The sequence below is a fragment of the Myodes glareolus genome, chromosome 12 (genome assembly GCF_982192425.1).
Source record: "Myodes glareolus chromosome 12, mMyoGla1.1, whole genome shotgun sequence".
NCBI lineage: Eukaryota > Metazoa > Chordata > Mammalia > Rodentia > Cricetidae > Myodes > Myodes glareolus.
In genome coordinates this window covers 18465352-18479801 of record NC_142037.1, presented here as the reverse complement: position 1 = coordinate 18479801, position 14450 = coordinate 18465352, and positions in this window count along the sequence as shown.

The window sequence follows — 14450 nt, the reverse complement described above, 5'->3', positions numbered from 1 at the left end:
CACTGTGTGGCTATTTAAAATTGTTAAGAGATAATTCAGAGATTTAGCACGTCTATAGTCAGGTAACCAATCTTATAAAGCTGGTTTGGGCTGCAGTGAAACCTCATACTCTACATCTGTGGAATGGGTTTAAACCTCAACCTATGCTTTTGTGGAATGGTTTTAAATGAGAAGCACACTATAATTGTGTTTAAACCTATTAATGTAATAGTATTTTTTTTAGCCTTGACTGTTTCCTGAATTTCATTTTTTGTTTTTGATTCAAAGAAGTCTGATTTTCATAAACATAGAGATTCCAGTGTAGACTGGAGACCAGCAGCTCCCTAGGAATTCCCTGAAGCTCCAGCACAAGAGTAGGATGCTGAGGCACCTGGTCCTGTGGATGGGCCAACTCTTGGACTCTTGGCCTTTCTGTCAGGAGGCAGCCATTGCTAGACCACTCAGAGCACAGTCTGATGCCACTCTAACACATATTATGGTACATACTCATTCTGTATTCTCTCTCCCCACCCCAGCCGTCCACTCATTCTATCAGTTCCGTTCCTTTAGAGATCCATGACAAATACACAAATACTCCCAGTTTGCTGGTTCGCTCTCATGACTTCTAGAGCTACACCTAGATCATGTGTAAGCATGATCCCCCTGGGGGAACACTAGCCGACTGCATAGAAGCATTCTCTGTCATAAAGCTTTCAGTGCTTTTCAGAGAGAGAACAATGGTCGGAACTGGGAGAACACACTGCGAAGGAAGAGCTGAGTGCTAAACTGTTGGGATACAAAGTTACATTGATCCGGTGACTGAGAATTTGATAGGCACACATGGACACTTGGAGGCTAGAACAGACAAGAGTGGACGCTAAGTAAACCTGAGATAACATTTTGGCAGAGTATGAAGATGTGGTGGGAAGAGTCACAGAGGTGGGCATGGAGGTGTTCACCTGTAAACCCAGCAGTGAGAAGGCAGGGAGGGTGTGAGTTCCAGGATAGCTTGGACTACATAGAAATAAAAACAGCAAGGAATATGCGAGGGACAGAAACTGGCATCATAGAGAAGTTGGCTGGGGTGTTATCCTTCAAGGTAAGGAGTTTTCTTTGAAGTAATGGCTATTCTATGTGTTGTGAGCCCGATAGGTACAACATTGAGGCATTGTAGGCCAGACTTGATGGCCAGATGGATTGATCTGACAATTGTTTTTCGAGCATCGATACGGAGGATAAGATTTCAGAATGACAGTGATGCTTAATTAGGAAAGGAAAAAGTTGAGTAGTCATAATTACCAAAAACTAGAATGGCAACCAGGGATCTAACTTAGAAATATCTACATATGTTCAGTTCGTACAAGCAGATCCCCGTTGATAGAGGTAATTACGCTTTGGGTTAATTTCCTTGACGTTTTCACACTGTAGTCTAAAATAAACTTGATTGTCCTGACATTTCACAGAACGATCTTGCCATATTGGTGACGTTATGCTACTTGGACCTGGCAGATTTGAAAGTGTTAAGTGCAGCATTTGTGTGTATGTCAAGGGCAGAAAGTGAACACTGAGAGTGAGGGGGCTGTGAAATTGAGGACAGTTTCAGACATCAGTGGACTGAGGTGTGCTCGGATATACCTTCTGAGAGAAAGGCAAGGACTGTTACCTTTAACTTCTGACCACTAAGAAAGAGCTCTTGGTGGTTCTCTTGGAGTTTGGAGCAAAAGTATACCTTATTCAGGGGTCTGAGGTGAGTCTATCAGAGTCCACTTTCTGTTGTTAGAACAAAACCCTTGAGTATTCATAAAGCAAAGAGGTTTATTTTGGCTGTTGGTTCCGGAGACTGGAGGTCCGAGAGCATGGCATCAGCAAGGGTTTTGTGCTCCTTTAACAGTGGTGGGAGGCGAATGGCAAGCAGAGTCTTCCTGAAGAGGCACACCTACTTTATAACAACCTGCTCTCACAAGGAGAGAGGCAGCCATTCTGAGAAAAGCATTAGTTGCTCCCCATGGCGCAAAGCCCTCTGGTGCCACCTCACAACATCACTGTCAAACCTCAGCATGTGTTTCAGAGGGTGCGTCAGGTGCTTTGTCTGTGGCTGTGATTGTGATGGCTTGTCAACTTGGTTGTCAACGTAACTACAGCTCTAATCAACTAACACCCGAGCAGCTGGGCACACCTCTGAGAGGTTTGTCTTGATTGACCCATTTGAGGTAGAAAGACCCACACTGAAGCTAGATCCTTTGAGGTGGGAAGACCTGCCCTAATTCTGGGCCACTCCTTCTGGAGGCAGCCCACATAAAGGACATAGGAGATGAAAGTTTTGACTTTTAGCCCGCTTGCCTGCACTCTCTCTGGAAAGCCTATCTGTCACTCAGGCATTGCTTTGATGGTATTAGAACCAGCATCTTCGGGACTCCAACACAGACCGAAGACCAGCTGCAACATACGTCCTTGTGGACTGAACAACTACTGGATTCTTGGCCTTTCAATCAGGAGACAGCCATTGTTGGACCAGCCAGACCACAGCCTATAAGTCACTTTAATAAATCCCCATCACACAACACATATATATGTATATATAGTTACATTACATGTATTATAATATATTACAAAATTGTATTATAAAATTACTTTTAGTATTAGAAACTGGCATGAACTCTTAAAATGACACTAACAAGGCAGTGGCAAACTGATTACATAAAATGTTCCTTGAAGAAGTGTTCCTCACTAGGATTAGTGAGCCTTTTGGGTGTTAGTTCGCCTACCTTGTTTTAAGCATTTGACAAACACTACTATTGAAGAATGTTAGACATGGGTCCACAGGGTGAGTCTGACCCCTAGGACCTACGCTGTGGAAGTAGAGACCTAACTCCCGCAAGCCGTCCTCCGACGTCTTCATTTGCACCATAGCATGTGTGTGCCGACAGACAGACATATACACACAGATGCTCCCACAAACTAATAAAGATAATATAATTTTAAAATAAAAAATGTTAACCTTAAGATACACACAACATTGCTTGAGTTAAGCACAGTGTCATGGTGGAACAGTGAGCTTCACTGGGCTCATCACAAACCATATGACTCAGGAGTCTCAAAACTGATAGATCAGATGGGACAATTTGGGGATTATATTCTTCATAGTTGGGGAGCTGACCTTCAGAGAAGCAATGCACTTTGGACCAGTGGTCCTCGTGCATTGTAACTTTGGTAGGTAAAGCACACAGAGCTGGAATGCAAGGAGTGAAACTTGGGAGTGGCCCTTCTTACTATCTGTCTGAGTGAGTCACTCAGGATAATTATATTTCCCAGTCTCATATCTTTGTGGACTTCATGCTTGAGTCAATTCAAGGACAGCAGCAAGGATCCCACAAAAGCTGTACTACCCCTAGGGTTGGAGGGGGAACTCAGTGGTGGATTGTTTACTCTACCAATATTGCAAAAGGTAAGATGATACGAGGGTATTTAACCGCTTTATGATAGAATCTGAGACCTGTTCCACAGGTGGGAATTTCATGCCTGGTTCTGTAATCCTGGTTAAAAGTCCATGATAGTGAAAGTCTAGGCCCTGGGGTAGAGTCTGCTAAATGTCCACGCTGTATGTAAAATTGCCTTATAAGTATTTATGTTTATATCAATAGACCTTGGCTACTCTAAACCTTGGCCAGAGAAGGTTATTTTCTTTTTTTGCAGTGTGTAGCAGTCAGTGGAGAGATATATTGTTGGCCAAACTCCTGAGAATAAGAACCTGGACACTTGGCTCTAAATACTGCCACCCCAGCCACCAAGACTCAGGGACCATTGCAGAAGAGGAGGGTGCTGTAAAATGCTGTCTTCTGAAAGTACATGGCTACCAGAACCATGAACTCACAGCAGGTGTGGTTACTGCATAAGATCTACATGAGATCAAGTCCGTCACAAATCTGGCATAGGTTGAGTAGATCATTTGTGGGTCTCACCCCTTACTGAGAAGCTATTGAAAGCGGATGGTTGGGGGAAGGAGAATTGGTATTTATTGGGCAACACTAACTGCATTAGTGGGTTATTAAAAAAAAAAAGACATGAAGTTAGGAGGGAGTGAGAGGGGAAGATATGAAGGGAGTTGAAGGGAACATAGAGGATAGGTGAGGTCGTATTTCATTGGATATATGTATGAAATCCTTGAAAATAAAATTTAACTAACCAGATTTCCCATGTATCAATGGGTATTTGATAATTTCACACACATGTATACAATATTTAATCTAGTCTTGGTAATTAAAGTGATAACTATTTGAAAATAGAGAAATATTTATTGTTTCTCTGTGTTGGGAGACTTCAAACTTTTTCTAACCTGCATCCATGTGTTTGTGTATGGGCATGGTCGGCTATGGCAGTTTGTGGAAGTCAGAGGCAACTTTCCAGAGTCTGTTCCCACATGAGCCCCATGGTTGAAGCTGAGCCACCTCATCAGCCTAACTTCTAAGTAGTTCTTTTGAAGTTTATAACAAATTGTTGTAGACTACAGTTATCCAATTGTGCTGTAGAACACTGAAACTATTTCTTCTATCAAACTGTGCTTGCTATCTGCCCACTCCACTCTTCCCCACTACTCTTCCCAGTCTCTCGTGACAATTGTTCTGCTTCATTTTCCGTGGGATCAACTTTTTAGCTTCCACATGTGTGAGGACATGCAATTTTGTCTTTCTGTATCTGGTTTATTTAACGGATTATGACACCCTCAGTTCTACCTACGTTGCTGCAAATGACACAATTTCATTATTTCTAGTGGTCAAACTGTCTTCTTGCATACACACAACCCATTTCTTTATGCATTTATTCATTGATGGACACCTTAGTTGATTCCTCATTTTGGTGATTTATCGCCCCTTTCATCTAAGGGTTATTTAAAGGGCTTCAAGTTTCTCTTGTTCTCTTTGTTCTGCAGCTTGATTCAAATAAAATGACACATCTTTGTGCTTTAATCGTTCTTTCTAGACTTCAGAAGATGTACTTCTGTTGTTTTTTTTTTTTAACTGTACCTTGAACCTTGCCTATTTTAAAGGATTTTCTTACGTATTGAAATTTCTCCAGTGTGGATGAGTCTTACAGAGTATACTTAGTTTGCTGCCTCTTGACGCTAGAGAAAGTGACCCTGTAATGTCCTCACTGAGGTGTCTTCAAGCCCAGCAGTACACATGTGTAACCCTGGGCAGCTCTCCTCTGGAGAGCTAATTCCGTCTGTGACATATGAACTCATGACAACTTCAACCACCCAAGACCTATTTCTCTTACTTGATTGCATTTTCTTCCCATAAAAATAAGGTTTCCGTGATAACTAATCTTGATTGTCAACTGGACTGTAAATGGAATTAACTAACACCCACACTGCTGGGCATTTCTAGGAGAGATTTTCTTGACCAGATTAGTTAAAGCAGGAGAAGCCCACCCTGAATCTGGGTGCCACCTTGTGATGGGAGCCCAGATAAAAGGACGTGGCAGAAGGAAACTCCGCTTTTTGCTTGCTTGCACTCACTCTCACTGGCAAGTTTGTCTATTCTGTTGCTTTAGCATCTCTTCACTATTAGAAACAGCTCTGGTGTAGGCGGAAGACCAGCAGCTCTCCCAGAATCCTCCAGGCCTTCTGTGTCAGTCTGGGACTGTTAAGACATTCAGGCTTGTGGACTGAACAACTACCAGGTCTCAGTCTCTCCACTGTGAGACACCATTGCTGGTCTACCTGGGCTGTATTATGAAAGTTAGTCTAATAAGTCTCTCCACTAAAAAATTTGAAAGTATATTTTTTCATATGCTATATCTGATTATGGGTTCCTTTCCTCCAACTCCTCTCCAATAAAGTCATACCTACTAACTCTTCCTTAACAGTCCACCAACCGAGGACCAAGTATTCAAACATTATAAGCCTATGGGGGCCATTCTCATTCAAACCACCACTTATATATTCACATATACACTCCTATATGCATTAGCATTATTTATACTTGACATTATGTAGGATCAAACCTTTTATAGTATTCTTTTAAAAAATAATGCTTATTAGCTTATATTATTATATAAAATGGTAGGTTTTATGTGACATTTTAGTAAATGTGTTTAGTGCCCTGGGTTCATATTAACCTTCATTACGTATCATTCTTCTTTGCTTTCTGTAGTGTTTGACTAAAGCTTAAAGATATTCTACCAGTTAGCATCTAAATATTGAGACCTTAAAAATACTTTGACAGTTTTATCTATGTAAACAATATATCTTGAACATATACATTCCAATTCCTTCCTGCCACTCCTTCCAGGCACTCCCGAGAATGTCTCCCCCCAAATTTTTTTAGAACTTTGTATTAGTCAGAGTCCTCTAGACAAACAGAACTGATAGAATGAATATATATTCATAGGAATATATACATATACACTGAAATATATTACATATGTAATATATCAGAGACACCTCACTGCCTGGACAGTCACTCAATGAATGAATATACACACATACGTAATATATATGGGATTTACAAGAGTGGCTTACAAGATGTGATTCTGTTCGTCCAACAATGATTGTCTACTAGTGGAAATGGAAAGTTCAAGAATCCAGTAGTTGTTTGGTCCACCAAACTGGATGTCTCAGCTGGTCTTCAGTATATGCCAGAAGCCTGAAGATGTAGGATCTCATGCCAGTGAAGGAATGGACTTGTCAGCCAGAGTGAGGGCAAACAGGAAAAAATAGAGAGCTCCCTTCTTCCATGTCCTTTATGTAGACTTCTACCAGAAGGTGTGGCAAGATTAAGGGTAGATAGTCCCACCTCAGATGATTTAATTAATTAATTCCTCTTAGGTGTACTTAGCCTCTTAGGTTTTAGTAGTCCAAATGTAATCAAGTTGACAACCAAGAATAGCCATCACAAGTCTACCCCTGTCAACGTGACACACAGTCATATACATTTTCTATGTCATGTTTAATTTCCAAATTAGAACAACCAGGTCATAATTATACCTAATATGATATGACTATTTCACATAAAACCACAAACACTTTATGTATTTAACAAGGTCATAATTACACTTAATATGATATAACTATGATCTGTAAAACCACAAACACATTATAAAATGCAGAATAGGTGACAATGTATCTTGATGTATCATTCTTTTTGTATCTGGAAACTTAGATATGACAATCACTGATATTCTCTTAATTGATGTTACATTGCACTATAAATAAATCAAGGAAAGAAAACATGAACATCTGTACAAATATATTTTTAACAAGATATGACGGAAACACTCCTGTTAATTGTAACCCTCATTTCTACAACTGGCCAAGTGGCCTTAGCTGGTATCTATAACTACTTTCCTCTGCTACCCACTCTGTATTTTCTCTACCATCAGCAAGTACCTCAGCAGGTCTTGGTTCTTTCCCTGGGGGACTGACTCACACCTTCATTCCTGAAGGTTTTTCTCTCTTTGACGTCCTGCCTGGATTAGGCTGTTGTAGTTTCCCATTGACTTTAACCACAAGTCATGGCAGCTCTAAGAGATGCCCTAAAGAGTCTTCTGTTACCTCCACTGAAGAGAGGCAATGCAATCCAATTTCCTCTTGATACCTTAGATCAATCACTCCTCTTAACACTGTTATTCCTTTCTTAGCCTGTTGATTTAAGAGCATCAGAAGCCCAAAGTGGCCAGGGAGATGTCTGAGCTTCTGGTTCAATGGAATATTTGTTGTGGCTCCTAGCAGGAACACTCCCAACTATGGAACCAAAACTTCTAGGCCACTTAAGGTGATGAGAAGAGGAAATAAAATTTTCCTAGTGGTTCTGTTCCTAGTTCCTAGTGGAACTATCCCCCTTTTCACCCCTTAATTTCTGGACCCATGGATCCTGGCTATGGGGGAAACTGTACCATGTTAGACATTGATTCAAAGCATTTACTGCCTTCTGAAGAACCCAGTCCTCCAGGCTGCTGCCACTTAATTAGCACTGTAACTGTGTCTTTAAGAAGGGCATTCCATCTTTCTATCAGGCCAGCTGCTTCGGACGGTGGGGAACGTGAAAAGAACAGTGGATTCTATAATCTTGTGCTTGCTACTGCACTTCTCTGGCTGTGAAGTGAGTTCTTTGGTGAGAACCAGTATTGTGTGGAATATCACACTGTGAATATATGGTCCATATATGGTAGTTTTGACAGAAGCATTACATGCAGAAAAGGTAAACTAACCAGAATAAGTCTCTACTCCAGTAAGGGTGAAGCGTTGTCCTTTCTACAGAGGAATTGTTTCAATGTAATCAACCTGCTACCAGATTGCCTGCTGGTCACTCTGGGGAATGGTGCCATATCTGGGGCTCAGTGTTGGTCTCTGCTGTTGGTAGATGTGACATTCACCAACATCTGTAGCCAGATCAGCCTTGGTGAATGCTGGTCCATGTGGTTGAGCCCACACATAACCTCCATCTCTGCCACCATGACCACCTTGTTCATGGGCCCACTGGGCAATGACAGGAATGGCTGGGGACAGAGGCTGACTGTCCACAGAACAGGTCATCCTGTCTACTTGGTTATTGAACTCCTCTGCTGAAGTCACCTTTGATGAGCATTCACAAGGGACACAAGTATATTCACATCATCCTTTTCCCATTTGAAGACATGTAGCCACACATTTCTCCCCCGGATGTCTTTCTCACCAATTTTCCAATCATTTTCTTTCCAAGTCCCTGACCATCCAGACAATCCATTGGCTATAGCTCATGAATCAGCAAATAATCGCACATCTGGCCATTTCTCTTTCCAAACAAAATGTATGGCCATGTCTACTTCCCTAAGTCCTGCTCACTGTGAAGATTTCCTCTCACCTGTGTCTTTCAGGGTTGTCCCAGAAAGGGACTGTAACTCTGCGACTGTCCACTTTTGGGTGGTGCCTGCACACCGTACAGAACTGTAAATAAACTGGGTTCTAGTCATCTCTTTCTCAGTAAACTGATTATAGGTCATATCCATGAGGCTATAGTGGCATGCTTAGGAGCAGACGATACTGTAATGGGAGTAAAAACCATAGGCATATGGGCATATGCTATATGTAACTTCTTTGTGCCTTTAGGACTTGCTCGGGCCCCAATCATGCATATACCACCTCCATGACAATGCACTTCTGCTGTGCACGTGACACTTCATGGCTTGGTGGGCTGAGAGCACCCAGCTCGTGATGAGTAGCTCAGGTCACATGGTAACTTGGTGGCCCAGTATCAAACGTTCAGTTTCCACTAAGGCCCAAGAGCAGGCCAAGAGCTGACTTTCAAAGTGAGAAGAGTTGTCTGCAGATGATGATAAAGCCTTGATTCAAAATCCCAAAGGTCTCTTCTGTGATTAACTTTAGGGGGTACGCCAAGGGCAGCATCCAAACGGCATCCCTCTCTGCCACCGACACCCCAAGAATCATTGAGTCTGTCTTTCATATGGTTCAAGCGGTAAAGCAGCCTGCACAGCAGCCCGGACCTGTTGAAAAGCCTTCTCCTCCTCCAGATCCCACACAAAACTAGCAGCTTTCTGAGCCACTTGGTATATGGGCTGGAGTAACACACCCAAGGGAGGATTTGTGCTTCTTTCTTGGTAGTGGGAAGGCACAGGTCAATAACTTATCCTTCACCTTAAAAGGAATATCTCTGTATGCCCCATAGCACTGGATTCCTAAGAATTTCACTAAGGTCCTTGAAGTTTGGCTGGATTTATTTCCCATCTTCTGATGCATATACCTGGTACCAACAAGTCCAAGTGGTTGCTACCTCCTGCTCACTTGGTCAAATCAGTATAATGTCATCAAGGTAGTGCACCAGTGTGATACCTTGTGGAAGAGACAGATGATCGAGATTCCCTTCTAACTAAGATATACAGGGCAGGAGAGTTAGTATATCCCTGAGGTAAAACTGTAAAGGTATACTGCTGGCCTTGCCAACTGAAAACAAATTGCTACTGGTGTTCCTTATGGACAGGTACCAAGAAAAGGGCATTTGCTGGGTCAATAGCTGCACACCATGTACCAGGAGATGTGTTAATTTGCTCAGGTAAGATCACCACAGCAACTGCGAGTGGAGTCATTACTTGACTGAGTTTTCTATCGTCAACTGTCATCCTTCATGACCCATCTGTCTTCTGCATTGGTTAGATAGGAGAGTCAGAAGGAGAATGTGGTGGGAACCACCAACCCTGCACTTTTCAAGTTCTTGATGGTGACACTGATTTCTGCCATTCCTTCAGGGAATACTATTTGTTGGGGCAGGATCCAACAAACCACGGGGTTGTGGGAGGAGAATACTGAGGGCTTGTGAGAAAACTTCAAGGAAACAAGGGTCCTGTGACCTCAGTTTCTTCAAAAATATGGAATCATTCTTGGATTGTGCTTTCATGGCCCTTGCAGGTGTAGAGGATGGGTGTGAGTTTACTTCAGATGACCCACTACAGCTGGCTATTGTTTATGTGCAGCCATGGAAAAGCGTGCTTCTGCCGTGTGCAGCTTGTTCACCACATGTGACTGGCCCTTGTGGCTGTGCACTCTACTCAGGTGACCCCTCTTAGCCCTCAGAGTATGAACTGTCTGATCTTCTGAAGAAAGCTGGCTATTGCATGAGAATTTAGTTTGCCTCTTTTATGAACTCCGTTCTTCCAGGTCCTATGGCCTCTAGAGAGGTAACCACTGGTTTTGACTCTAAAATGCTTCTGTTTGGCCTTTTCAAACATAATAGCCCTGACATTGCTCATCAAGGAGTCAGTACGGGAATTCTGCCAACTTCTAGGTTTATGTTTCTCAATTACACTTTCTAGGACAGGGGAAATAATCGCAGGATAGATTTGAGGACCCAGTGGACTTTCTGTGAGACAAACTTCGGTCAAAACCTCATTAATCAGCAGACCTCGCTAAGTCCCTACTTTAACTGAAGGGCCACAGCTTTCCTTGGGATCTTCTGGAATCAGTGTCAATTCTGAACCAGTATCCAACAGTCCCTGGAAAGTCTCTTTCCTTCCCCCAGGGTACAGTTATCCTTGTAAAAGGCCATAGGCCCCTCTGGGGAAGGACTGGAGAAAGGCTAACCAAAAGTTTTAGGTATTTTATCAAGGTCCTTCCTCAGGAGAACCTGGTTGTTCCTTCATTCAAAAGGATCTGGGTTTGCAAACTGACTCAAGTCTGAAAATTGATTCATGGGCCATAAATCCCCTTTGCCATGATCCAATTTAACCTTCCTTCCATTTGTTTGAGAAATTTTCTGCTTATACAAATTAAACAAAACTGCAGTAGACTTCTTACCTATTTCATGTTAGGAAACACCAAGATGGATTAGCCAGTACCAAGGGTCCATAAGAGCTATCTACCGTCAAATTCACTTTGCCTCTGCCGACCATTGTGGGTCAGGCCACTAAGGACACAACTTCTTCTATGCTTCCTATTACATAACTATGATCGCCTTGCTTTTGGCGATTCAGTGCTGCCACCTGACCCCTGCTACTTCAGGGCCCACTTAAGTCTACTGCATTTAATTCATGCAGCTGAGCAGCAGCGGCTCCAACCCTGAGGTCTGGCAGAAGGAAGGAGGCAACAACAAAGCTCTTCAGATGTGCTGGTGCCCTCTCACTGTTTTGCATCTTCTAGGGTCAGTGAAGGGCATGCCATCTGGGCCTTCTCACTGTGGAGGATTAGGTTTCACACGGCATATTCACTCCAGCAATGCAATGTTCCTGAGCTTTAAAATCCGTTCTTCAACATTAAGCACGGGTTATCAGGCAGCTCCAATTCCTTTTCGGTAGGCCAGCTTTTGACAAATGCTTCAGACAGTTATCCAAACAGAACTGCGTGAGCGTCCATATTAAACCAAGAATCTCCATTCAGTGGGTTCATATCAGTAAACTCAGCCTGATCCAGTTTTATGATCCTTTCAAAATTATCCAATACCCTTAAAATCCATTCCCACACATGTTTTGCAGACTTCTGTTTGAGTGAATTAGAAAACTCAGTAAGGTCTTTAGCACCTCCTCCTGGGCTACGTTTCCTACCTCCCCTCTAGGAGCCTGCTTAGCCTATGATGTGGTTATAGGCTTAGAAGCAAGTATGGTGGGCCCTAAGGGACGTCAGTATTATCCTGCCAGGCTTCAACATTGTCCTGCCAGTTTAGCAGACAATGAAGAATTGATTTCTTCTATCAGAGGAAGAAAAGGCAACATTTTAGGGGGGTGGGTGGGAGTTCGTCTTCTGTTGAGGGTGGAGACTACTCCCTCAGGTGAGATAAACCCTTGAGAAGCTGAGGGTTCAAACAGGGTCCTCTCACACGTCTCCATCTCAAGTTACAAGATCCTCTTCTTTACCAATTAACACCCTTACTTTAACCTCCGACACTCTCCAAGACCGGGATTTGAATTTTCTGTATAGTTCAGTCAACCTTGTAATGAAAGCTTTGGTTTGCTTTCCTGCAACTTGAGTTCTGTAGCTGCTAGAGAGAAGATTTTCTTCCTGGGCACATGTAGAAACCTTTAGACTGTTTATGTGCGTCTGGAGCCGGTTGGTTTTATCGGAGTTTATTGTCCTTCACCATATTCTGAGATGCTAGAAGTTGTTAACGTTATCATAGAACTCATTATTTTCCTTTGTCAATTTATTCAGAGATGCTAGGAGCAATCAACCAGTGTCTTCATTTTCCTTCTTTTTTCATAGATAGTCAAAAGTCCTACATACAGAGTGCCTTTCACAACTGATGCATCAAGATAGTCAGGTGTATTTGTCTCCACAAGCTTGTAAGTACTTTACACCATGGGCTTTCAATATCCTCTGAGCTTTAAGGAGCGGCGTCAGTAACTGTGGCTGTTGGCAAATTGGAAACTTACCTAAAAAGTTCATCCTTACCCTTCCAACTCTCTAAAACCACTCTGTTCCCAAACCCTGTAATAGATCGAGTTCTGTAGAGGAACAGAACTGATAGAATGAAATCTCTCTCTCGTTGATTTTACACACACACACACACACACACACACATACACACACACACACACACACTGGATTTACTAGAGTAGCTTACAGGCTGTGGTCCTGCTAGTCCATTGTTGGTAGGCAACTACGACTCCCAATGGCTTGCAACGGGAAGTCCAAGAACCTAGTAGTTGTTCGGTCCCCGAGGCTGGATGTCTCAGGTGGTCTTTAGTATTTGATGTGATCCTGAAGAAGTAGGCTCTAATGCCAGCGAAGGAGTGGACTTGTCAGCCAAAGTGAGGGCAACCAGGCACAAAGAGGGAGTTTCCATCTTCCATGCCCTTTATGTAGACTTCCACCAGGTGTGGCCCAGATTGAAGGTGGATCGTCCCACCACAAAAGCTCTAGATTAAAAACTTATCTGCCCACTTAAAATGATTTAATTAAAGAAAAATCCCTCACAGGTGTTCTCAGCTGCTTGGGTTTTAGTTATCCAGATGTAGTTAACCAAGAAGGGCCATCACAAACCCACTGAGTGAGTGTTTCAGTGTTAACTGATTTGTTGTTGACTTGGTCCTGTTGTGTGGCAGGTAGCCACAGACCAGACCTATTTTAAGCTACCTTCTTCCTTTGTTGCCTTCTAGGAAACTGAAATAGGATTTGGGACTCATGGAAATCATGAAGCTGCTTGTAAAGAGTCCCCTGAAATCGTTTCTAAGCTGCTTGAGTCAGGGGCCTCGGTCTCAACTGCTCTGTGCTGGGTGCACAGGTTTGGGAAGTAAGGGTGATGCCTATTCTTGGTTGTCAACTTGGCCATGTCTGGAATGACCTATAACACAGAAATGGAGGACACACACACTTGTGATCTGGATCTTAGGTAAGAAGACAACACGTCTTTAATCCAGACCTGGAGGCTGGAAGGCACACCTTTAATCTGGGCCACACCTTCTGCTGGGAGCTATACGAGGACAACGGAAGAACAGGCTCTTCTTCACCTGCTTCCCTCCCCTTGTCAGCGCATCCAGAAGAGCAACCGGGACACCCAGCCTTGTGGACTGAGCAGCTACTAGATGATTGCATTTTCCTTTCACAACTAACCATTGTTGGGCTGCAGCCTCTAAGTCATTCTAAAAAATTCCTCCTCCGCCCCTACCACCACTCGTGCGCGCACACACACACGTATTCTCTCTCTCTCTCTCTCTCTCTCTCTCTCTCTCTCTCTCTCTCACACACACACACACACACACACACGTATTCTCTCTTTCTCTCTCTCTCTCTCTCTCTCTCTCTCACACACACACACACACACAGAGAGAGAGAGAGAGAGAGAGAGAGAGAGAGAGAGATATTCATCCCATAATTTCTGTGACTCTAGAGAACCCTGACTAATACAGTTAACATAAGAGCCCAAGTCCTTTTCAAATTGTGACAAACAGCACTTAGACATTTCTATAATTTTTGGTCTAGTCTCATGAACTCTTGCTTCAAACAATGTGACCTACACAAATGTGTCGCAGCACCCTCTAGAATAGGGTGA